Consider the following 23,664-nt stretch of genomic DNA (forward strand, 5'->3'; position numbering starts at 1 on the left):
CACCCCCCCGCAGCCCCCAGGCCCCAGCCCCCGGCCCCCGGCCCCCGGCCCCCGGCCCCCAGCGAGCGGCCCGATGTGGGGCGGCGTGCCATCCGGGGAGCCGAGCGGCGGCGACGAGCCCGACAGGCCGGGGACGGGAGCGCGCCCGGGCTCCCGCGACAGACTCGGCTCCGGGGTGCGGGACGCGTCTTGGCCCCCACCCCCCGGCCCGGGCAGGCGCCCTCCGCCACCCCGGGCGCGGCGCGGGAGGCGGTCAGTCCATCAGTCGGGCCGGCAGGCGAGCATGCAGGCAGGCAGGCAGGCAGGCAGGCAGGCGTTCAGGCGGGCCGCACAGGGCGGGCGGAGGAGGGCTGAGGAGCGGCGGGCGCCCGGCCTGGAGAGGCGCAGAGCAGGCTCTTGGGGCGCCCAGCGGCAGGCGCGGACGTCTACGGCCATACCACCCTGAACGCGCCCGATCTCGTCTGATCTCGGAAGCTAAGCAGGGTCGGGCCTGGTTAGTACTTGGATGGGAGACCGCCTGGGAATACCGGGTGCTGTAGGCTTTTTTTCTTCGGCCTTCCTGTCCGTCCCTTTGCCGCCAACACCCCCCTCGCCCAACGCGGCGGCGGCGGCGGCGGCGGCGGCGGCGGCGGCGGCGGCGCCCTCCGGACGACCCCTGCCATGGCCCCCGCCCCGCCGGGACCACCGCAGGGCGCCGCGGGGCACCGAGGGCGCCCGCTGCACGGGCAGGACGCCACTACATACACCACACACCTCCTCTTCCTCCCAGCCCTTCAACCTCGCAGCCCTTCAACGACGCCCACCCGCATCCTAGCCGGCCGCGCGTCCCAGGGGGCCGAGGGGGCCGAGGGGGCCCGAAGGGGCCCAGGGAGGGGACGGGGCGACAGCCGGAACCTCGGGGCGGGGGCGCGGGGGGGCGGTGCGGTCGCTGGGGGGAGACGGGTGGGGGCTGGATCCCGTCCTCGCAGGCCTGCGAGGCCCTCGGTGGGGCCGAGGGGGGGGGTGCTTGGGAGCCGGGGGCCGGGGGCCGGGCCTGCCTGCGGGCCCTCCTCGCCCCGCCCCAGGCCCCGCCCCCAGGCCCGCCCCCAGCCCCTAGCACCGCCCCCAGCGACCAAGCCACCCAGCCACCCGCAACACCCCCCCCACCTTCGGCCCGGCCCGCCTGCACCTTCTCTCCGAAGGACATGCCCTCCGTCCCCCGCGGACCACCGTCCCTTCGGCCCTCAGCCCCGGGGGCCACGCTCCGCGTGCCCAGGACACCAACCAGACGGCCCGACCGCCGGGGGCCTCAGGCCCCCCGTTGGCGCCGGGCTCCGCGCTCCGTGACCCCGCGACAGCCAAGACCACAGCGACGCGGGGGCGGCCGGCACCCAGGCCCAAAAGAGCCGCTCGGGACACAGCAAGACACACCACAGACACTCGCTCCGCGCCTGGGCCAGGGCGCCGCGCACGCACGCAGGCACACGGCCCCGCGGCGGTTCGGCTGATGGGCAGGAATGGGAGCGGAACGGCATCCCTGACCCCGTGGCTGCAGGGCCTGCGGCTGCCAGGGCTCCTGACGCAGCTCCAGGGCCTGCGCCCCTCCGGCGGGGTGGCTGCCTCGCCCCCACAGGCCGTGTGGCCCAGCTCCGAGTGCCTGTGTCCTTCCGTCTGTCTGTGTGTGTGTGTGTCGTGGGCACCTGTGTCTGTGTCCCTGCCTGTGCGACGATGGGGTCCGGCGGCGCGGGCGGCCCCGGCTTGGCTTTGAGCCAGGCGGGCTGAAGAACAGGAGAGGCCAGGGGCCCGCCGGCGCCGGCCCCGGCCCGCGGCACACCCCGACACCCCCCCGCAGCCCCCAGGCCCCAGCCCCCGGCCCCCGGCCCCCGGCCCCCGGCCCCCAGCGAGCGGCCCGATGTGGGGCGGCGTGCCATCCGGGGAGCCGAGCGGCGGCGACGAGCCCGACAGGCCGGGGACGGGAGCGCGCCCGGGCTCCCGCGACAGACTCGGCTCCGGGGTGCGGGACGCGTCTTGGCCCCCACCCCCCGGCCCGGGCAGGCGCCCTCCGCCACCCCGGGCGCGGCGCGGGAGGCGGTCAGTCCATCAGTCGGGCCGGCAGGCGAGCATGCAGGCAGGCAGGCAGGCAGGCAGGCAGGCGTTCAGGCGGGCCGCACAGGGCGGGCGGAGGAGGGCTGAGGAGCGGCGGGCGCCCGGCCTGGAGAGGCGCAGAGCAGGCTCTTGGGGCGCCCAGCGGCAGGCGCGGACGTCTACGGCCATACCACCCTGAACGCGCCCGATCTCGTCTGATCTCGGAAGCTAAGCAGGGTCGGGCCTGGTTAGTACTTGGATGGGAGACCGCCTGGGAATACCGGGTGCTGTAGGCTTTTTTTCTTCGGCCTTCCTGTCCGTCCCTTTGCCGCCAACACCCCCCTCGCCCAACGCGGCGGCGGCGGCGGCGGCGGCGGCGGCGGCGACGGCGGCGCCCTCCGGACGACCCCTGCCATGGCCCCCGCCCCGCCGGGACCACCGCAGGGCGCCGCGGGGCACCGAGGGCGCCCGCTGCACGGGCAGGACGCCACTACATACACCACACACCTCCTCTTCCTCCCAGCCCTTCAACCTCGCAGCCCTTCAACGACGCCCACCCGCATCCTAGCCGGCCGCGCGTCCCAGGGGGCCGAGGGGGCCGAGGGGGCCCGAAGGGGCCCAGGGAGGGGACGGGGCGACAGCCGGAACCTCGGGGCGGGGGCGCGGGGGGGCGGTGCGGTCGCTGGGGGGAGACGGGTGGGGGCTGGATCCCGTCCTCGCAGGCCTGCGAGGCCCTCCGTGGGGCCGAGGGGGCGGTGCTTGGGAGCCGGGGGCCGGGGGCCGGGCCTGCCTGCGGGCCCTCCTCGCCCCGCCCCAGGCCCCGCCCCCAGGCCCGCCCCCAGCCCCTAGCACCGCCCCCAGCGACCAAGCCACCCAGCCACCCGCAACACCCCCCCCACCTTCGGCCCGGGCCCGCCTGCACCTTCTCTCCGAAGGACATGCCCTCCGTCCCCCGCGGACCACCGTCCCTTCGGCCCTCAGCCCCGGGGTCCACGCTCCGCGTGCCCAGGACACCAACCAGACGGCCCGACCGCCGGGGGCCTCAGGCCCCCCGTTGGCGCCGGGCTCCGCGCTCCGTGACCCCGCGACAGCCAAGACCACAGCGACGCGGGGGCGGCCGGCACCCAGGCCCAAAAGAGCCGCTCGGGACACAGCAAGACACACCACAGACACTCGCTCCGCGCCTGGGCCAGGGCGCCGCGCACGCACGCAGGCACACGGCCCCGCGGCGGTTCGGCTGATGGGCAGGAATGGGAGCGGAACGGCATCCCTGACCGCGTGGCTGCAGGGCCTGCGGCTGCCAGGGCTCCTGACGCAGCTCCAGGGCCTGCGCCCCTCCGGCGGGGTGGCTGCCTCGCCCCCACAGGCCGTGTGGCCCAGCTCCGAGTGCCTGTGTCCTTCCGTCTGTCTGTGTGTGTGTGTGTCGTGGGCACCTGTGTCTGTGTCCCTGCCTGTGCGACGATGGGGTCCGGCGGCGCGGGCGGCCCCGGCTTGGCTTTGAGCCAGGCGGGCTGAAGAACAGGAGAGGCCAGGGGCCCGCCGGCGCCGGCCCCGGCCCGCGGCACACCCCGACACCCCCCCGCAGCCCCCAGGCCCCAGCCCCCGGCCCCCGGCCCCCGGCCCCCGGCCCCCAGCGAGCGGCCCGATGTGGGGCGGCGTGCCATCCGGGGAGCCGAGCGGCGGCGACGAGCCCGACAGGCCGGGGACGGGAGCGCGCCCGGGCTCCCGCGACAGACTCGGCTCCGGGGTGCGGGACGCGTCTTGGCCCCCACCCCCCGGCCCGGGCAGGCGCCCTCCGCCACCCCGGGCGCGGCGCGGGAGGCGGTCAGTCCATCAGTCGGGCCGGCAGGCGAGCATGCAGGCAGGCAGGCAGGCAGGCAGGCAGGCGTTCAGGCGGGCCGCACAGGGCGGGCGGAGGAGGGCTGAGGAGCGGCGGGCGCCCGGCCTGGAGAGGCGCAGAGCAGGCTCTTGGGGCGCCCAGCGGCAGGCGCGGACGTCTACGGCCATACCACCCTGAACGCGCCCGATCTCGTCTGATCTCGGAAGCTAAGCAGGGTCGGGCCTGGTTAGTACTTGGATGGGAGACCGCCTGGGAATACCGGGTGCTGTAGGCTTTTTTTCTTCGGCCTTCCTGTCCGTCCCTTTGCCGCCAACACCCCCCTCGCCCAACGCGGCGGCGGCGGCGGCGGCGGCGGCGGCGGCGGCGGCGGCGCCCTCCGGACGACCCCTGCCATGGCCCCCGCCCCGCCGGGACCACCGCAGGGCGCCGCGGGGCACCGAGGGCGCCCGCTGCACGGGCAGGACGCCACTACATACACCACACACCTCCTCTTCCTCCCAGCCCTTCAACCTCGCAGCCCTTCAACGACGCCCACCCGCATCCTAGCCGGCCGCGCGTCCCAGGGGGCCGAGGGGGCCGAGGGGGCCCGAAGGGGCCCAGGGAGGGGACGGGGCGACAGCCGGAACCTCGGGGCGGGGGCGCGGGGGGGCGGTGCGGTCGCTGGGGGGAGACGGGTGGGGGCTGGATCCCGTCCTCGCAGGCCTGCGAGGCCCTCGGTGGGGCCGAGGGGGGGGGTGCTTGGGAGCCGGGGGCCGGGGGCCGGGCCTGCCTGCGGGCCCTCCTCGCCCCGCCCCAGGCCCCGCCCCCAGGCCCGCCCCCAGCCCCTAGCAATTCCCTGGCACCGCCCCCAGCGACCAAGCCACCCAGCCACCCGCAACACCCCCCCCACCTTCGGCCCGGGCCCGCCTGCACCTTCTCTCCGAAGGACATGCCCTCCGTCCCCCGCGGACCACCGTCCCTTCGGCCCTCAGCCCCGGGGGGCCGAGGGGGCCGAGGGGGCCCGAAGGGGCCCAGGGAGGGGACGGGGCGACAGCCGGAACCTCGGGGCGGGGGCGCGGGGGGGCGGTGCGGTCGCTGGGGGGAGACGGGTGGGGGCTGGATCCCGTCCTCGCAGGCCTGCGAGGCCCTCGGTGGGGCCGAGGGGGGGGGTGCTTGGGAGCCGGGGGCCGGGGGCCGGGCCTGCCTGCGGGCCCTCCTCGCCCCGCCCCAGGCCCCGCCCCCAGGCCCGCCCCCAGCCCCTAGCACCGCCCCCAGCGACCAAGCCACCCAGCCACCCGCAACACCCCCCCCACCTTCGGCCCGGGCCCGCCTGCACCTTCTCTCCGAAGGACATGCCCTCCGTCCCCCGCGGACCACCGTCCCTTCGGCCCTCAGCCCCGGGGGCCACGCTCCGCGTGCCCAGGACACCAACCAGACGGCCCGACCGCCGGGGGCCTCAGGCCCCCCGTTGGCGCCGGGCTCCGCGCTCCGTGACCCCGCGACAGCCAAGACCACAGCGACGCGGGGGCGGCCGGCACCCAGGCCCAAAAGAGCCGCTCGGGACACAGCAAGACACACCACAGACACTCGCTCCGCGCCTGGGCCAGGGCGCCGCGCACGCACGCAGGCACACGGCCCCGCGGCGGTTCGGCTGATGGGCAGGAATGGGAGCGGAACGGCATCCCTGACCCCGTGGCTGCAGGGCCTGCGGCTGCCAGGGCTCCTGACGCAGCTCCAGGGCCTGCGCCCCTCCGGCGGGGTGGCTGCCTCGCCCCCACAGGCCGTGTGGCCCAGCTCCGAGTGCCTGTGTCCTTCCGTCTGTCTGTGTGTGTGTGTGTCGTGGGCACCTGTGTCTGTGTCCCTGCCTGTGCGACGATGGGGTCCGGCGGCGCGGGCGGCCCCGGCTTGGCTTTGAGCCAGGCGGGCTGAAGAACAGGAGAGGCCAGGGGCCCGCCGGCGCCGGCCCCGGCCCGCGGCACACCCCGACACCCCCCCGCAGCCCCCAGGCCCCAGCCCCCGGCCCCCGGCCCCCGGCCCCCGGCCCCCAGCGAGCGGCCCGATGTGGGGCGGCGTGCCATCCGGGGAGCCGAGCGGCGGCGACGAGCCCGACAGGCCGGGGACGGGAGCGCGCCCGGGCTCCCGCGACAGACTCGGCTCCGGGGTGCGGGACGCGTCTTGGCCCCCACCCCCCGGCCCGGGCAGGCGCCCTCCGCCACCCCGGGCGCGGCGCGGGAGGCGGTCAGTCCATCAGTCGGGCCGGCAGGCGAGCATGCAGGCAGGCAGGCAGGCAGGCAGGCAGGCGTTCAGGCGGGCCGCACAGGGCGGGCGGAGGAGGGCTGAGGAGCGGCGGGCGCCCGGCCTGGAGAGGCGCAGAGCAGGCTCTTGGGGCGCCCAGCGGCAGGCGCGGACGTCTACGGCCATACCACCCTGAACGCGCCCGATCTCGTCTGATCTCGGAAGCTAAGCAGGGTCGGGCCTGGTTAGTACTTGGATGGGAGACCGCCTGGGAATACCGGGTGCTGTAGGCTTTTTTTCTTCGGCCTTCCTGTCCGTCCCTTTGCCGCCAACACCCCCCTCGCCCAACGCGGCGGCGGCGGCGGCGGCGGCGGCGGCGCCCTCCGGACGACCCCTGCCATGGCCCCCGCCCCGCCGGGACCACCGCAGGGCGCCGCGGGGCACCGAGGGCGCCCGCTGCACGGGCAGGACGCCACTACATACACCACACACCTCCTCTTCCTCCCAGCCCTTCAACCTCGCAGCCCTTCAACGACGCCCACCCGCATCCTAGCCGGCCGCGCGTCCCAGGGGGCCGAGGGGGCCGAGGGGGCCCGAAGGGGCCCAGGGAGGGGACGGGGCGACAGCCGGAACCTCGGGGCGGGGGCGCGGGGGGGCGGTGCGGTCGCTGGGGGGAGACGGGTGGGGGCTGGATCCCGTCCTCGCAGGCCTGCGAGGCCCTCGGTGGGTCCGAGGGGGGGGTGCTTGGGAGCTGGGGGCCGGGGGCCGGGCCTGCCTGCGGGCCCTCCTCGCCCCGCCCCAGGCCCCGCCCCCAGGCCCGCCCCCAGCCCCTAGCACCGCCCCCAGCGACCAAGCCACCCAGCCACCCGCAACACCCCCCCCACCTTCGGCCCGGGCCCGCCTGCACCTTCTCTCCGAAGGACATGCCCTCCGTCCCCCGCGGACCACCGTCCCTTCGGCCCTCAGCCCCGGGGTCCACGCTCCGCGTGCCCAGGACACCAACCAGACGGCCCGACCGCCGGGGGCCTCAGGCCCCCCGTTGGCGCCGGGCTCCGCGCTCCGTGACCCCGCGACAGCCAAGACCACAGCGACGCGGGGGCGGCCGGCACCCAGGCCCAAAGAGCCGCTCGGGACACAGCAAGACACACCACAGACACTCGCTCCGCGCCTGGGCCAGGGCGCCGCGCACGCACGCAGGCACACGGCCCCGCGGCGGTTCGGCTGATGGGCAGGAATGGGAGCGGAACGGCATCCCTGACCCCGTGGCTGCAGGGCCTGCGGCTGCCAGGGCTCCTGACGCAGCTCCAGGGCCTGCGCCCCTCCGGCGGGGTGGCTGCCTCGCCCCCACAGGCCGTGTGGCCCAGCTCCGAGTGCCTGTGTCCTTCCGTCTGTCTGTGTGTGTGTGTGTCGTGGGCACCTGTGTCTGTGTCCCTGCCTGTGCGACGATGGGGTCCGGCGGCGCGGGCGGCCCCGGCTTGGCTTTGAGCCAGGCGGGCTGAAGAACAGGAGAGGCCAGGGGCCCGCCGGCGCCGGCCCCGGCCCGCGGCACACCCCGACACCCCCCCGCAGCCCCCAGGCCCCAGCCCCCGGCCCCCGGCCCCCGGCCCCCGGCCCCCAGCGAGCGGCCCGATGTGGGGCGGCGTGCCATCCGGGGAGCCGAGCGGCGGCGACGAGCCCGACAGGCCGGGGACGGGAGCGCGCCCGGGCTCCCGCGACAGACTCGGCTCCGGGGTGCGGGACGCGTCTTGGCCCCCACCCCCCGGCCCGGGCAGGCGCCCTCCGCCACCCCGGGCGCGGCGCGGGAGGCGGTCAGTCCATCAGTCGGGCCGGCAGGCGAGCATGCAGGCAGGCAGGCAGGCAGGCAGGCAGGCAGGCGTTCAGGCGGGCCGCACAGGGCGGGCGGAGGAGGGCTGAGGAGCGGCGGGCGCCCGGCCTGGAGAGGCGCAGAGCAGGCTCTTGGGGCGCCCAGCGGCAGGCGCGGACGTCTACGGCCATACCACCCTGAACGCGCCCGATCTCGTCTGATCTCGGAAGCTAAGCAGGGTCGGGCCTGGTTAGTACTTGGATGGGAGACCGCCTGGGAATACCGGGTGCTGTAGGCTTTTTTTCTTCGGCCTTCCTGTCCGTCCCTTTGCCGCCAACACCCCCCTCGCCCAACGCGGCGGCGGCGGCGGCGGCGGCGGCGGCGCCCTCCGGACGACCCCTGCCATGGCCCCCGCCCCGCCGGGACCACCGCAGGGCGCCGCGGGGCACCGAGGGCGCCCGCTGCACGGGCAGGACGCCACTACATACACCACACACCTCCTCTTCCTCCCAGCCCTTCAACCTCGCAGCCCTTCAACGACGCCCACCCGCATCCTAGCCGGCCGCGCGTCCCAGGGGGCCGAGGGGGCCGAGGGGGCCCGAAGGGGCCCAGGGAGGGGACGGGGCGACAGCCGGAACCTCGGGGCGGGGGCGCGGGGGGGCGGTGCGGTCGCTGGGGGGAGACGGGTGGGGGCTGGATCCCGTCCTCGCAGGCCTGCGAGGCCCTCGGTGGGGCCGAGGGGGGGGTGCTTGGGGGCCGGGGGCCGGGCCTGCATGCGGGCCCTCCTCGCCCCGCCCCAGGCCCCGCCCCCAGGCCCGCCCCCAGCCCCTAGCACCGCCCCCAGCGACCAAGCCACCCAGCCACCCGCAACACCCCCCCCACCTTCGGCCCGGGCCCGCCTGCACCTTCTCTCCGAAGGACATGCCCTCCGTCCCCCGCGGACCACCGTCCCTTCGGCCCTCAGCCCCGGGGTCCACGCTCCGCGTGCCCAGGACACCAACCAGACGGCCCGGCCGCCGGGGGCCTCAGGCCCCCCGTTGGCGCCGGGCTCCGCGCTCCGTGACCCCGCGACAGCCAAGACCACGGCGACGCGGGGGCGGCCGGCACCCAGGCCCAAAGAGCCGCTCGGGACACAGCAAGACACACCACAGACACTCGCTCCGCGCCTGGGCCAGGGCGCCGCGCACGCACGCAGGCACACGGCCCCGCGGCGGTTCGGCTGATGGGCAGGAATGGGAGCGGAACGGCATCCCTGACCCCGTGGCTGCAGGGCCTGCGGCTGCCAGGGCTCCTGACGCAGCTCCAGGGCCTGCGCCCCTCCGGCGGGGTGGCTGCCTCGCCCCCACAGGCCGTGTGGCCCAGCTCCGAGTGCCTGTGTCCTTCCGTCTGTCTGTGTGTGTGTGTGTCGTGGGCACCTGTGTCTGTGTCCCTGCCTGTGCGACGATGGGGTCCGGCGGCGCGGGCGGCCCCGGCTTGGCTTTGAGCCAGGCGGGCTGAAGAACAGGAGAGGCCAGGGGCCCGCCGGCGCCGGCCCCGGCCCGCGGCACACCCCGACACCCCCCCGCAGCCCCCAGGCCCCAGCCCCCGGCCCCCGGCCCCCGGCCCCCGGCCACCAGCGAGCGGCCCGATGTGGGGCGGCGTGCCATCCGGGGAGCCGAGCGGCGGCGACGAGCCCGACAGGCCGGGGACGGGAGCGCGCCCGGGCTCCCGCGACAGACTCGGCTCCGGGGTGCGGGACGCGTCTTGGCCCCCACCCCCCGGCCCGGGCAGGCGCCCTCCGCCACCCCGGGCGTGGCGCGGGAGGCGGTCAGTCCATCAGTCGGGCCGGCAGGCGAGCATGCAGGCAGGCAGGCAGGCAGGCAGGCGTTCAGGCGGGCCGCACAGGGCGGGCGGAGGAGGGCTGAGGAGCGGCGGGCGCCCGGCCTGGAGAGGCGCAGAGCAGGCTCTTGGGGCGCCCAGCGGCAGGCGCGGACGTCTACGGCCATACCACCCTGAACGCGCCCGATCTCGTCTGATCTCGGAAGCTAAGCAGGGTCGGGCCTGGTTAGTACTTGGATGGGAGACCGCCTGGGAATACCGGGTGCTGTAGGCTTTTTTTCTTCGGCCTTCCTGTCCGTCCCTTTGCCGCCAACACCCCCCTCGCCCAACGCGGCGGCGGCGGCGGCGGCGGCGGCGGCGGCGGCGGCGGCGCCCTCCGGACGACCCCTGCCATGGCCCCCGCCCCGCCGGGACCACCGCAGGGCGCCGCGGGGCACCGAGGGCGCCCGCTGCACGGGCAGGACGCCACTACATACACCACACACCTCCTCTTCCTCCCAGCCCTTCAACCTCGCAGCCCTTCAACGACGCCCACCCGCATCCTAGCCGGCCGCGCGTCCCAGGGGGCCGAGGGGGCCGAGGGGGCCCGAAGGGGCCCAGGGAGGGGACGGGGCGACAGCCGGAACCTCGGGGCGGGGGCGCGGGGGGGCGGTGCGGTCGCTGGGGGGAGACGGGTGGGGGCTGGATCCCGTCCTCGCAGGCCTGCGAGGCCCTCGGTGGGGCCGAGGGGGGGGGTGCTTGGGAGCTGGGGGCCGGGGGCCGGGCCTGCCTGCGGGCCCTCCTCGCCCCGCCCCAGGCCCCGCCCCCAGGCCCGCCCCCAGCCCCTAGCACCGCCCCCAGCGACCAAGCCACCCAGCCACCCGCAACACCCCCCCCACCTTCGGCCCGGGCCCGCCTGCACCTTCTCTCCGAAGGACATGCCCTCCGTCCCCCGCGGACCACCGTCCCTTCGGCCCTCAGCCCCGGGGTCCACGCTCCGCGTGCCCAGGACACCAACCAGACGGCCCGACCGCCGGGGGCCTCAGGCCCCCCGTTGGCGCCGGGCTCCGCGCTCCGTGACCCCGCGACAGCCAAGACCACAGCGACGCGGGGGCGGCCGGCACCCAGGCCCAAAGAGCCGCTCGGGACACAGCAAGACACACCACAGACACTCGCTCCGCGCCTGGGCCAGGGCGCCGCGCACGCACGCAGGCACACGGCCCCGCGGCGGTTCGGCTGATGGGCAGGAATGGGAGCGGAACGGCATCCCTGACCCCGTGGCTGCAGGGCCTGCGGCTGCCAGGGCTCCTGACGCAGCTCCAGGGCCTGCGCCCCTCCTGCGCCCCTCCGGCGGGGTGGCTGCCTCGCCCCCACAGGCCGTGTGGCCCAGCTCCGAGTGCCTGTGTCCTTCCGTCTGTCTGTGTGTGTGTGTGTCGTGGGCACCTGTGTCTGTGTCCCTGCCTGTGCGACGATGGGGTCCGGCGGCGCGGGCGGCCCCGGCTTGGCTTTGAGCCAGGCGGGCTGAAGAACAGGAGAGGCCAGGGGCCCGCCGGCGCCGGCCCCGGCCCGCGGCACACCCCGACACCCCCCCGCAGCCCCCAGGCCCCAGCCCCCGGCCCCCGGCCCCCGGCCCCCAGCGAGCGGCCCGATGTGGGGCGGCGTGCCATCCGGGGAGCCGAGCGGCGGCGACGAGCCCGACAGGCCGGGGACGGGAGCGCGCCCGGGCTCCCGCGACAGACTCGGCTCCGGGGTGCGGGACGCGTCTTGGCCCCCACCCCCCGGCCCGGGCAGGCGCCCTCCGCCACCCCGGGCGCGGCGCGGGAGGCGGTCAGTCCATCAGTCGGGCCGGCAGGCGAGCATGCAGGCAGGCAGGCAGGCAGGCAGGCAGGCGTTCAGGCGGGCCGCACAGGGCGGGCGGAGGAGGGCTGAGGAGCGGCGGGCGCCCGGCCTGGAGAGGCGCAGAGCAGGCTCTTGGGGCGCCCAGCGGCAGGCGCGGACGTCTACGGCCATACCACCCTGAACGCGCCCGATCTCGTCTGATCTCGGAAGCTAAGCAGGGTCGGGCCTGGTTAGTACTTGGATGGGAGACCGCCTGGGAATACCGGGTGCTGTAGGCTTTTTTTCTTCGGCCTTCCTGTCCGTCCCTTTGCCGCCAACACCCCCCTCGCCCAACGCGGCGGCGGCGGCGGCGGCGGCGGCGGCGGCGGCGGCGGCGGCGCCCTCCGGACGACCCCTGCCATGGCCCCCGCCCCGCCGGGACCACCGCAGGGCGCCGCGGGGCACCGAGGGCGCCCGCTGCACGGGCAGGACGCCACTACATACACCACACACCTCCTCTTCCTCCCAGCCCTTCAACCTCGCAGCCCTTCAACGACGCCCACCCGCATCCTAGCCGGCCGCGCGTCCCAGGGGGCCGAGGGGGCCGAGGGGGCCCGAAGGGGCCCAGGGAGGGGACGGGGCGACAGCCGGAACCTCGGGGCGGGGGCGCGGGGGGGCGGTGCGGTCGCTGGGGGGAGACGGGTGGGGGCTGGATCCCGTCCTCGCAGGCCTGCGAGGCCCTCCGTGGGGCCGAGGGGGGGGTGCTTGGGAGCCGGGGGCCGGGGGCCGGGCCTGCCTGCGGGCCCTCCTCGCCCCGCCCCAGGCCCCGCCCCCAGGCCCGCCCCCAGCCCCTAGCAATTCCCTGGCACCGCCCCCAGCGACCAAGCCACCCAGCCACCCGCAACACCCCCCCACCTTCGGCCCGGGCCCGCCTGCACCTTCTCTCCGAAGGACATGCCCTCCGTCCCCCGCGGACCACCGTCCCTTCGGCCCTCAGCCCCGGGGGGCCGAGGGGGCCGAGGGGGCCCGAAGGGGCCCAGGGAGGGGACGGGGCGACAGCCGGAACCTCGGGGCGGGGGCGCGGGGGGGCGGTGCGGTCGCTGGGGGGAGACGGGTGGGGGCTGGATCCCGTCCTCGCAGGCCTGCGAGGCCCTCGGTGGGGCCGAGGGGGGGGGTGCTTGGGAGCCGGGGGCCGGGGGCCGGGCCTGCCTGCGGGCCCTCCTCGCCCCGCCCCAGGCCCCGCCCCCAGGCCCGCCCCCAGCCCCTAGCACCGCCCCCAGCGACCAAGCCACCCAGCCACCCGCAACACCCCCCCACCTTCGGCCCGGGCCCGCCTGCACCTTCTCTCCGAAGGACATGCCCTCCGTCCCCCGCGGACCACCGTCCCTTCGGCCCTCAGCCCCGGGGTCCACGCTCCGCGTGCCCAGGACACCAACCAGACGGCCCGACCGCCGGGGGCCTCAGGCCCCCCGTTGGCGCCGGGCTCCGCGCTCCGTGACCCCGCGACAGCCAAGACCACAGCGACGCGGGGGCGGCCGGCACCCAGGCCCAAAGAGCCGCTCGGGACACAGCAAGACACACCACAGACACTCGCTCCGCGCCTGGGCCAGGGCGCCGCGCGCGCACGCACGCAGGCACACGGCCCCGCGGCGGTTCGGCTGATGGGCAGGAATGGGAGCGGAACGGCATCCCTGACCCCGTGGCTGCAGGGCCTGCGGCTGCCAGGGCTCCTGACGCAGCTCCAGGGCCTGCGCCCCTCCGGCGGGGTGGCTGCCTCGCCCCCACAGGCCGTGTGGCCCAGCTCCGAGTGCCTGTGTCCTTCCGTCTGTCTGTGTGTGTGTGTGTCGTGGGCACCTGTGTCTGTGTCCCTGCCTGTGCGACGATGGGGTCCGGCGGCGCGGGCGGCCCCGGCTTGGCTTTGAGCCAGGCGGGCTGAAGAACAGGAGAGGCCAGGGGCCCGCCGGCGCCGGCCCCGGCCCGCGGCACACCCCGACACCCCCCCGCAGCCCCCAGGCCCCAGCCCCCGGCCCCCGGCCCCCGGCCCCCGGCCCCCAGCGAGCGGCCCGATGTGGGGCGGCGTGCCATCCGGGGAGCCGAGCGGCGGCGACGAGCCCGACAGGCCGGGGACGGGAGCGCGCCCGGGCTCCCGCGACAGACTCGGCTCCGGGGTGCGGGACGCGTCTTGGCCCCCACCCCCCGGCCCGGGCAGGCGCCCTCCGCCACCCCGGGCGCGGCGCGGGAGGCGGTCAGTCCATCAGTCGGGCCGGCAGGCGAGCATGCAGGCAGGCAGGCAGGCAGGCAGGCAGGCGTTCAGGCGGGCCGCACAGGGCGGGCGGAGGAGGGCTGAGGAGCGGCGGGCGCCCGGCCTGGAGAGGCGCAGAGCAGGCTCTTGGGGCGCCCAGCGGCAGGCGCGGACGTCTACGGCCATACCACCCTGAACGCGCCCGATCTCGTCTGATCTCGGAAGCTAAGCAGGGTCGGGCCTGGTTAGTACTTGGATGGGAGACCGCCTGGGAATACCGGGTGCTGTAGGCTTTTTTTCTTCGGCCTTCCTGTCCGTCCCTTTGCCGCCAACACCCCCCTCGCCCAACGCGGCGGCGGCGGCGGCGGCGGCGGCGGCGGCGGCGGCGCCCTCCGGACGACCCCTGCCATGGCCCCCGCCCCGCCGGGACCACCGCAGGGCGCCGCGGGGCACCGAGGGCGCCCGCTGCACGGGCAGGACGCCACTACATACACCACACACCTCCTCTTCCTCCCAGCCCTTCAACCTCGCAGCCCTTCAACGACGCCCACCCGCATCCTAGCCGGCCGCGCGTCCCAGGGGGCCGAGGGGGCCGAGGGGGCCCGAAGGGGCCCAGGGAGGGGACGGGGCGACAGCCGGAACCTCGGGGCGGGGGCGCGGGGGGGCGGTGCGGTCGCTGGGGGGAGACGGGTGGGGGCTGGATCCCGTCCTCGCAGGCCTGCGAGGCCCTCGGTGGGGCCGAGGGGGGGGGTGCTTGGGAGCCGGGGGCCGGGGGCCGGGCCTGCCTGCGGGCCCTCCTCGCCCCGCCCCAGGCCCCGCCCCCAGGCCCGCCCCCAGCCCCTAGCACCGCCCCCAGCGACCAAGCCACCCAGCCACCCGCAACACCCCCCCCACCTTCGGCCCGGGCCCGCCTGCACCTTCTCTCCGAAGGACATGCCCTCCGTCCCCCGCGGACCACCGTCCCTTCGGCCCTCAGCCCCGGGGTCCACGCTCCGCGTGCCCAGGACACCAACCAGACGGCCCGACCGCCGGGGGCCTCAGGCCCCCCGTTGGCGCCGGGCTCCGCGCTCCGTGACCCCGCGACAGCCAAGACCACAGCGACGCGGGGGCGGCCGGCACCCAGGCCCAAAGAGCCGCTCGGGACACAGCAAGACACACCACAGACACTCGCTCCGCGCCTGGGCCAGGGCGCCGCGCACGCACGCAGGCACACGGCCCCGCGGCGGTTCGGCTGATGGGCAGGAATGGGAGCGGAACGGCATCCCTGACCCCGTGGCTGCAGGGCCTGCGGCTGCCAGGGCTCCTGACGCAGCTCCAGGGCCTGCGCCCCTCCGGCGGGGTGGCTGCCTCGCCCCCACAGGCCGTGTGGCCCAGCTCCGAGTGCCTGTGTCCTTCCGTCTGTCTGTGTGTGTGTGTGTCGTGGGCACCTGTGTCTGTGTCCCTGCCTGTGCGACGATGGGGTCCGGCGGCGCGGGCGGCCCCGGCTTGGCTTTGAGCCAGGCGGGCTGAAGAACAGGAGAGGCCAGGGGCCCGCCGGCGCCGGCCCCGGCCCGCGGCACACCCCGACACCCCCCCGCAGCCCCCAGGCCCCAGCCCCCGGCCCCCGGCCCCCGGCCCCCAGCGAGCGGCCCGATGTGGGGCGGCGTGCCATCCGGGGAGCCGAGCGGCGGCGACGAGCCCGACAGGCCGGGGACGGGAGCGCGCCCGGGCTCCCGCGACAGACTCGGCTCCGGGGTGCGGGACGCGTCTTGGCCCCCACCCCCCGGCCCGGGCAGGCGCCCTCCGCCACCCCGGGCGCGGCGCGGGAGGCGGTCAGTCCATCAGTCGGGCCGGCAGGCGAGCATGCAGGCAGGCAGGCAGGCAGGCAGGCAGGCGTTCAGGCGGGCCGCACAGGGCGGGCGGAGGAGGGCTGAGGAGCGGCGGGCGCCCGGCCTGGAGAGGCGCAGAGCAGGCTCTTGGGGCGCCCAGCGGCAGGCGCGGACGTCTACGGCCATACCACCCTGAACGCGCCCGATCTCGTCTGATCTCGGAAGCTAAGCAGGGTCGGGCCTGGTTAGTACTTGGATGGGAGACCGCCTGGGAATACCGGGTGCTGTAGGCTTTTTTTCTTCGGCCTTCCTGTCCGTCCCTTTGCCGCCAACACCCCCCTCGCCCAACGCGGCGGCGGCGGCGGCGGCGGCGGCGGCGGCGGCGGCGGCGGCGGCGCCCTCCGGACGACCCCTGCCATGGCCCCCGCCCCGCCGGGACCACCGCAGGGCGCCGCGGGGCACCGAGGGCGCCCGCTGCACGGGCAGGACGCCACTACATACACCACACACCTCCTCTTCCTCCCAGCCCTTCAACCTCGCAGCCCTTCAACGACGCCCACCCGCATCCTAGCCGGCCGCGCGTCCCAGGGGGCCGAGGGGGCCGAGGGGGCCCGAAGGGGCCCAGGGAGGGGACGGGGCGACAGCCGGAACCTCGGGGCGGGGGCGCGGGGGGGCGGTGCGGTCGCTGGGGGGAGACGGGTGGGGGCTGGATCCCGTCCTCGCAGGCCTGCGAGGCCCTCCGTGGGGCCGAGGGGGGGGTGCTTGGGAGCCGGGGGCCGGGGGCCGGGCCTGCCTGCGGGCCCTCCTCGCCCCGCCCCAGGCCCCGCCCCCAGGCCCGCCCCCAGCCCCTAGCACCGCCCCCAGCGACCAAGCCACCCAGCCACCCGCAACACCCCCCCCACCTTCGGCCCGGGCCCGCCTGCACCTTCTCTCCGAAGGACATGCCCTCCGTCCCCCGCGGACCACCGTCCCTTCGGCCCTCAGCCCCGGGGTCCACGCTCCGCGTGCCCAGGACACCAACCAGACGGCCCGACCGCCGGGGGCCTCAGGCCCCCCGTTGGCGCCGGGCTCCGCGCTCCGTGACCCCGCGACAGCCAAGACCACAGCGACGCGGGGGCGGCCGGCACCCAGGCCCAAAAGAGCCGCTCGGGACACAGCAAGACACACCACAGACACTCGCTCCGCGCCTGGGCGAGGGCGCCGCGCACGCACGCAGGCACACGGCCCCGCGGCGGTTCGGCTGATGGGCAGGAATGGGAGCGGAACGGCATCCCTGACCCCGTGGCTGCAGGGCCTGCGGCTGCCAGGGCTCCTGACGCAGCTCCAGGGCCTGCGCCCCTCCGGCGGGGTGGCTGCCTCGCCCCCACAGGCCGTGTGGCCCAGCTCCGAGTGCCTGTGTCCTTCCGTCTGTCTGTGTGTGTGTGTGTCGTGGGCACCTGTGTCTGTGTCCCTGCCTGTGCGACGATGGGGTCCGGCGGCGCGGGCGGCCCCGGCTTGGCTTTGAGCCAGGCGGGCTGAAGAACAGGAGAGGCCAGGGGCCCGCCGGCGCCGGCCCCGGCCCGCGGCACACCCCGACACCCCCCCGCAGCCCCCAGGCCCCAGCCCCCGGCCCCCGGCCCCCGGCCCCCGGCCCCCAGCGAGCGGCCCGATGTGGGGCGGCGTGCCATCCGGGGAGCCGAGCGGCGGCGACGAGCCCGACAGGCCGGGGACGGGAGCGCGCCCGGGCTCCCGCGACAGACTCGGCTCCGGGGTGCGGGACGCGTCTTGGCCCCCACCCCCCGGCCCGGGCAGGCGCCCTCCGCCACCCCGGGCGCGGCGCGGGAGGCGGTCAGTCCATCAGTCGGGCCGGCAGGCGAGCATGCAGGCAGGCAGGCAGGCAGGCAGGCGTTCAGGCGGGCCGCACAGGGCGGGCGGAGGAGGGCTGAGGAGCGGCGGGCGCCCGGCCTGGAGAGGCGCAGAGCAGGCTCTTGGGGCGCCCAGCGGCAGGCGCGGACGTCTACGGCCATACCACCCTGAACGCGCCCGATCTCGTCTGATCTCGGAAGCTAAGCAGGGTCGGGCCTGGTTAGTACTTGGATGGGAGACCGCCTGGGAATACCGGGTGCTGTAGGCTTTTTTTCTTCGGCCTTCCTGTCCGTCCCTTTGCCGCCAACACCCCCCTCGCCCAACGCGGCGGCGGCGGCGGCGGCGGCGGCGGCGGCGGCGCCCTCCGGACGACCCCTGCCATGGCCCCCGCCCCGCCGGGACCACCGCAGGGCGCCGCGGGGCACCGAGGGCGCCCGCTGCACGGGCAGGACGCCACTACATACACCACACACCTCCTCTTCCTCCCAGCCCTTCAACGACGCCCACCCGCATCCTAGCCGGCCGCGTGTCTCAGGGGGCCGAGGGGGCCGAGGGGGCCCGAAGCGGCCCAGGGAGGGGACGGGGCGACAGCCGGAACCTCGGGGCTGGGGCGCGGGGGGGCGGTGCGGTCGCTGGGGGGAGACGGGTGGGGGCTGGATCCCGTCCTCACAGGCCTGCGAGGCCCTCCGTGGGGCCGAGGGGGGGGTGGTTGGGGGCCGGGGGCCGGGGGCCGGGGGCCGGGCCTGCCTGCGGGCCCTCCTCGCCCCGCCCCAGGCCCCTCCCCCAGGCCCGCCCCCAGCCCCTAGCACCGCCCCCAGCGACCAAGCCACCCAGCCACCCGCAACACCCCCCCCACCTTCGGCCCGGGCCCGCCTGCACCTTCTCTCCGAAGGACATGCCCTCCGTCCCCCGCGGACCACCGTCCCTTCGGCCCTCAGCCCCGGGGGCCACGCTCCGCGTGCCCAGGACACCAACCAGACGGCCCGGCCGCCGGGGGCCTCAGGCCCCCCGTTGGCGCCGGGCTCCGCGCTCCGTGACCCCGCGACAGCCAAGACCACAGCGACGCGGGGGCGGCCGGCACCCAGGCCCAAAGAGCCGCTCGGGACACAGCAAGACACACCACAGACACTCGCTCCGCGCCTGGGCCAGGGCGCCGCGCACGCACGCAGGCACACGGCCCCGCGGCGGTTCGGCTGATGGGCAGGAATGGGAGCGGAACGGCATCCCTGACCCCGTGGCTGCAGGGCCTGCGGCTGCCAGGGCTCCTGACGCAGCTCCAGGGCCTGCGCCCCTCCGGCGGGGTGGCTGCCTCGCCCCCACAGGCCGTGTGGCCCAGCTCCGAGTGCCTGTGTCCTTCCGTCTGTCTGTGTGTGTGTGTGTCGTGGGCACCTGTGTCTGTGTCCCTGCCTGTGCGACGATGGGGTCCGGCGGCGCGGGCGGCCCCGGCTTGGCTTTGAGCCAGGCGGGCTGAAGAACAGGAGAGGCCAGGGGCCCGCCGGCGCCGGCCCCGGCCCGCGGCACACCCCGACACCCCCCCGCAGCCCCCAGGCCCCAGCCCCCGGCCCCCGGCCCCCAGCGAGCGGCCCGATGTGGGGCGGCGTGCCATCCGGGGAGCCGAGCGGCGGCGACGAGCCCGACAGGCCGGGGACGGGAGCGCGCCCGGGCTCCCGCGACAGACTCGGCTCCGGGGTGCGGGACGCGTCTTGGCCCCCACCCCCCGGCCCGGGCAGGCGCCCTCCGCCACCCCGGGCGCGGCGCGGGAGGCGGTCAGTCCATCAGTCGGGCCGGCAGGCGAGCATGCAGGCAGGCAGGCAGGCAGGCAGGCGTTCAGGCGGGCCGCACAGGGCGGGCGGAGGAGGGCTGAGGAGCGGCGGGCGCCCGGCCTGGAGAGGCGCAGAGCAGGCTCTTGGGGCGCCCAGCGGCAGGCGCGGCCGTCTACGGCCATACCACCCTGAACGCGCCCGATCTCGTCTGATCTCGGAAGCTAAGCAGGGTCGGGCCTGGTTAGTACTTGGATGGGAGACCGCCTGGGAATACCGGGTGCTGTAGGCTTTTTTTCTTCGGCCTTCCTGTCCGTCCCTTTGCCGCCAACACCCCCCTCGCCCAACGCGGCGGCGGCGGCGGCGGCGGCGGCGGCGGCGGCGGCGGCGGCGGCGCCCTCCGGACGACCCCTGCCATGGCCCCCGCCCCGCCGGGACCACCGCAGGGCGCCGCGGGGCACCGAGGGCGCCCGCTGCACGGGCAGGACGCCACTACATACACCACACACCTCCTCTTCCTCCCAGCCCTTCAACCTCGCAGCCCTTCAACGACGCCCACCCGCATCCTAGCCGGCCGCGCGTCCCAGGGGGCCGAGGGGGCCGAGGGGGCCCGAAGGGGCCCAGGGAGGGGACGGGGCGACAGCCGGAACCTCGGGGCGGGGGCGCGGGGGGGCGGTGCGGTCGCTGGGGGGAGACGGGTGGGGGCTGGATCCCGTCCTCGCAGGCCTGCGAGGCCCTCCGTGGGGCCGAGGGGGGGTGCTTGGGGGCCGGGGGCCGGGCCTGCCTGCGGGCCCTCCTCGCCCCGCCCCGGGCCCCGCCCCCAGGCCCGCCCCCAGCCCCTAGCAATTCCCTGGCACCGCCCCCAGCGACCAAGCCACCCAGCCACCCGCAACACCCCCCCCACCTTCGGCCCGGGCCCGCCTGCACCTTCTCTCCGAAGGACATGCCCTCCGTCCCCCGCGGACCACCGTCCCTTCGGCCCTCAGCCCCGGGGGCCACGCTCCGCGTGCCCAGGACACCAACCAGACGTCCCGGCCGCCGGGGGCCTCAGGCCCCCCGTTGGCGCCGGGCTCCGCGCTCCGTGACCCCGCGACAGCCAAGACCACGGCGACGCGGGGGCGGCCGGCACCCAGGCCCAAAGAGCCGCTCGGGACACAGCAAGACACACCACAGACACTCGCTCCGCGCCTGGGCCAGGGCGCCGCGCACGCACGCAGGCACACGGCCCCGCGGCGGTTCGGCTGATGGGCAGGAATGGGAGCGGAACGGCATCCCTGACCCCGTGGCTGCAGGGCCTGCGGCTGCCAGGGCTCCTGACGCAGCTCCAGGGCCTGCGCCCCTCCGGCGGGGTGGCTGCCTCGCCCCCACAGGCCGTGTGGCCCAGCTCCGAGTGCCTGTGTCCTTCCGTCTGTCTGTGTGTGTGTGTGTCGTGGGCACCTGTGTCTGTGTCCCTGCCTGTGCGACGATGGGGTCCGGCGGCGCGGGCGGCCCCGGCTTGGCTTTGAGCCAGGCGGGCTGAAGAACAGGAGAGGCCAGGGGCCCGCCGGCGCCGGCCCCGGCCCGCGGCACACCCCGACACCCCCCCGCAGCCCCCAGGCCCCAGCCCCCGGCCCCCGGCCCCCGGCCCCCGGCCCCCAGCGAGCGGCCCGATGTGGGGCGGCGTGCCATCCGGGGAGCCGAGCGGCGGCGACGAGCCCGACAGGCCGGGGACGGGAGCGCGCCCGGGCTCCCGCGACAGACTCGGCTCCGGGGTGCGGGACGCGTCTTGGCCCCCACCCCCCGGCCCGGGCAGGCGCCCTCCGCCACCCCGGGCGCGGCGCGGGAGGCGGTCAGTCCATCAGTCGGGCCGGCAGGCGAGCATGCAGGCAGGCAGGCAGGCAGGCAGGCAGGCGTTCAGGCGGGCCGCACAGGGCGGGCGGAGGAGGGCTGAGGAGCGGCGGGCGCCCGGCCTGGAGAGGCGCAGAGCAGGCTCTTGGGGCGCCCAGCGGCAGGCGCGGACGTCTACGGCCATACCACCCTGAACGCGCCCGATCTCGTCTGATCTCGGAAGCTAAGCAGGGTCGGGCCTGGTTAGTACTTGGATGGGAGACCGCCTGGGAATACCGGGTGCTGTAGGCTTTTTTTTCCTGTTGTTTTGCCTTCCTTAACTTCCTTTTTTCTTGTGGCATAGTTGAGGCAGGGAGTTTCATCTTTGGAATAAACGTCATCTGTTTGTTTTACTCTTATTATCTCCATGTCCATATTTTAGGATTCTAAATGCAATTCTTTGTATTAATCTTTTGGTTTTATGAATTTTGTATGTGAGTTCTCTCCGTGTATTCTTCCAATTTCGGAAAACTTTAGTCGTATTTTGTAAATATCCTGTGCATATCTTTATTAGTTTTTCCTTATATTTCGGATCTTGTCTTTCATGGAAGATCTTCTCTCCCAATCCTCTTGTTATCTCCCTTGAAGTCATGTGATTTAGGCTATCAAATTTTGAGTCGTATAGGTAGATTCACTTCATCTCACTGCAATATTAGATGATATACCTTTGGTATCTCACTCGATTTTCTCTATCAGAGAATGCAAGTTCTTACTTATATTCCTTGGAGCACAGGACTAAATCTCCTTGACTTCAGTGCAAAAGTGTTTTGATCTCTGCCCGCAGGTTTGATATTTCTCTTTCAAGGCTCTGAGATCTCAGTCCAAATTATTTCATGTTGGTCATCAATCCCCCTTGTCTCTTAAAAGCCTGGAAGACCTCAGTACATATTTTCCCCTGATCTCTGCCTTCATCTGGTGAAATCTCCTTTCTGATGCTTTAAGGTATCTGATTCCAAACCTTGTAATATTTGGCCAGCATTTCATGAGATCTAGTCCTCCAAGCCTCATGAGATCCCAGTTTAAATTTGGCTTGATCATGCCTTCTGGGTGACTCATTTGTTGAGCATTTAACTTTGGCTTCATTCATTTTTGGGGGGTCCTATAATGGAGGCTTGCATAGACTTCCTGCAGGGAACTTGCTTCTCACTCTGCCTATGTTTCTGACTCTCTCATGAGTAAATAAATAAAAACTTTAAAATTAAAAAAAAAAAAATATATATCACAAATCTCTACCCTCAAATTGTGAGGTCTCATCCACCAAGCCTCAGGAAATCTCAGACCAAATCACGCAGACACCATTAAATCTCATGTGACTTCTGTGCAACTCTCACATGCATTTTCCTTGATCACCTCTGACAAGTATTGGGTGATCAAAATCTCACATGATTGTGCCCATCATTTCTTGTGTTCTCTGTCTAAATTTCACAGAATCTCATCTCATGTCTTGTGAGATATCTTCTGTGAAGCCTCATGATTTCTCAGGCCAAATTGCATGTGATCTTGTCCAGGCATTTGTGAAATTTCTTCCACCAAGTACTGTGAGTTCTCAGTCCAAATCTCAGTAGGTCACTGCAAAATATCATAAGACTTCAGTGTAAATCTTGTGAGGTCTTGGCTCACAGTTTTAGTGACCTCCTCTGCCAAGCCTCAGGAAGTTTCAGTTCAAGTCTCATGTGATCTTAGCTAGGCATCTCATGAAATCTGCGGGAAGCTTCATAAAATATCATGTGATCATGATATGTCATGTGATCTCCTCCCACATCTTGTGATCTCTCCTCTGCCAAACATTGGGAGATTTCAGTCCAAATCTCTCATGATCTTAGCCTTCAAATCATGAGATCTCCTCCTCCAAACCTGACGAGACCTCATTAAAATTTCGCATGATTTTGCTTCCTCTCTTGTGAGGTGTCAGTCCAAATCTTTGTTGATCTCGGCCTGCAGTGCTGGTGCAGATCTCCTCTGCCAATCCCTGAAAGATCTCACTCCAAATCTCACATAATCTGGTCTTCTATCTTGCAAGAACTCCTCTGCTAAGTATTGCGAGGTCTCCAGCCAAACCTCCCATAGTTTCAGCTAGCAATTGGTGAGATGTCCTCTGCCAAGCCTCACTATATCTCAGGGCTAATCTCATGTGATCTCGGCTGGCAATTCTGCAGAGTATCCTCTGAAAAGCCCCTCAAGATCTCATTCCATATCTCTTATGATCCCGGGCCGCATATTGTAAGATTTCCTCTTTCAAGCCTGACGTGGTATCAGGACAAATATGCGAGATCTCAGCCAGCATGTTGCATGATCTCTTCTACCTACCCTAGCAAGATCTCAGTGCAAGTCTCATGTGATCTTGTTCTGGCAATGGTGATATTTCCTCCATCAAACGTCGAGATGTCTCAGTCCATATCTCAAGAAGTCACCGCCAATTCTCTCATGACTTCAGCACAAATCTCTTGAGGTCTCACCAGGATGGTCCAAGATCTCCTCCACTAAGATCATGAGATCTTGGCCTGCAATTCCAGTGGCCTACTCTGAAAAAGTCTTTATATCTCTGTCCAAATCTCATGTGATAACAGCTCTCATTTGGTGAGATCTCTCTCAAATCTTGCAGGATC

General features: G+C 73.5%; 12 non-coding genes across 12 annotated transcripts; all 12 read left to right on the top strand.

Annotated features, from left to right (window-relative positions):
* Positions 1–423: 423 nt before the first annotated feature.
* LOC144313212 (5S ribosomal RNA) lies at positions 424–542 on the top strand. The gene has a single exon (XR_013378933.1). It is a non-coding gene; the product is annotated as a 5S ribosomal RNA (ribosomal RNA).
* Positions 543–2,241: 1,699 nt separating this feature from the next.
* LOC144313214 (5S ribosomal RNA) lies at positions 2,242–2,360 on the top strand. Its single transcript, XR_013378935.1, has one exon. It is a non-coding gene; the product is annotated as a 5S ribosomal RNA (ribosomal RNA).
* A 1,699-nt stretch (positions 2,361–4,059) lies between these two features.
* Positions 4,060–4,178, top strand: LOC144313215 (5S ribosomal RNA). The gene has a single exon (XR_013378936.1). It is a non-coding gene; the product is annotated as a 5S ribosomal RNA (ribosomal RNA).
* Positions 4,179–6,292: 2,114 nt separating this feature from the next.
* On the top strand, positions 6,293–6,411 carry LOC144313216 (5S ribosomal RNA). The gene has a single exon (XR_013378938.1). It is a non-coding gene; the product is annotated as a 5S ribosomal RNA (ribosomal RNA).
* Positions 6,412–8,101: 1,690 nt separating this feature from the next.
* On the top strand, positions 8,102–8,220 carry LOC144313217 (5S ribosomal RNA). The gene has a single exon (XR_013378939.1). It is a non-coding gene; the product is annotated as a 5S ribosomal RNA (ribosomal RNA).
* Positions 8,221–9,895: 1,675 nt separating this feature from the next.
* LOC144313218 (5S ribosomal RNA) lies at positions 9,896–10,014 on the top strand. Its single transcript, XR_013378940.1, has one exon. It is a non-coding gene; the product is annotated as a 5S ribosomal RNA (ribosomal RNA).
* Positions 10,015–11,717: 1,703 nt separating this feature from the next.
* Positions 11,718–11,836, top strand: LOC144313219 (5S ribosomal RNA). The gene has a single exon (XR_013378941.1). It is a non-coding gene; the product is annotated as a 5S ribosomal RNA (ribosomal RNA).
* A 2,117-nt stretch (positions 11,837–13,953) lies between these two features.
* On the top strand, positions 13,954–14,072 carry LOC144313220 (5S ribosomal RNA). The gene has a single exon (XR_013378942.1). It is a non-coding gene; the product is annotated as a 5S ribosomal RNA (ribosomal RNA).
* A 1,689-nt stretch (positions 14,073–15,761) lies between these two features.
* Positions 15,762–15,880, top strand: LOC144313221 (5S ribosomal RNA). The gene has a single exon (XR_013378944.1). It is a non-coding gene; the product is annotated as a 5S ribosomal RNA (ribosomal RNA).
* Positions 15,881–17,581: 1,701 nt separating this feature from the next.
* Positions 17,582–17,700, top strand: LOC144313222 (5S ribosomal RNA). Its single transcript, XR_013378945.1, has one exon. It is a non-coding gene; the product is annotated as a 5S ribosomal RNA (ribosomal RNA).
* A 1,665-nt stretch (positions 17,701–19,365) lies between these two features.
* Positions 19,366–19,484, top strand: LOC144313223 (5S ribosomal RNA). Its single transcript, XR_013378946.1, has one exon. It is a non-coding gene; the product is annotated as a 5S ribosomal RNA (ribosomal RNA).
* A 1,707-nt stretch (positions 19,485–21,191) lies between these two features.
* LOC144313225 (5S ribosomal RNA) lies at positions 21,192–21,310 on the top strand. The gene has a single exon (XR_013378948.1). It is a non-coding gene; the product is annotated as a 5S ribosomal RNA (ribosomal RNA).
* The last annotated feature ends 2,354 nt before the right edge of the window (positions 21,311–23,664 follow it).

This window comes from Canis aureus, chromosome 4, assembly GCF_053574225.1.
Source record: "Canis aureus isolate CA01 chromosome 4, VMU_Caureus_v.1.0, whole genome shotgun sequence".
NCBI classification, from domain to species: domain Eukaryota; kingdom Metazoa; phylum Chordata; class Mammalia; order Carnivora; family Canidae; genus Canis; species Canis aureus.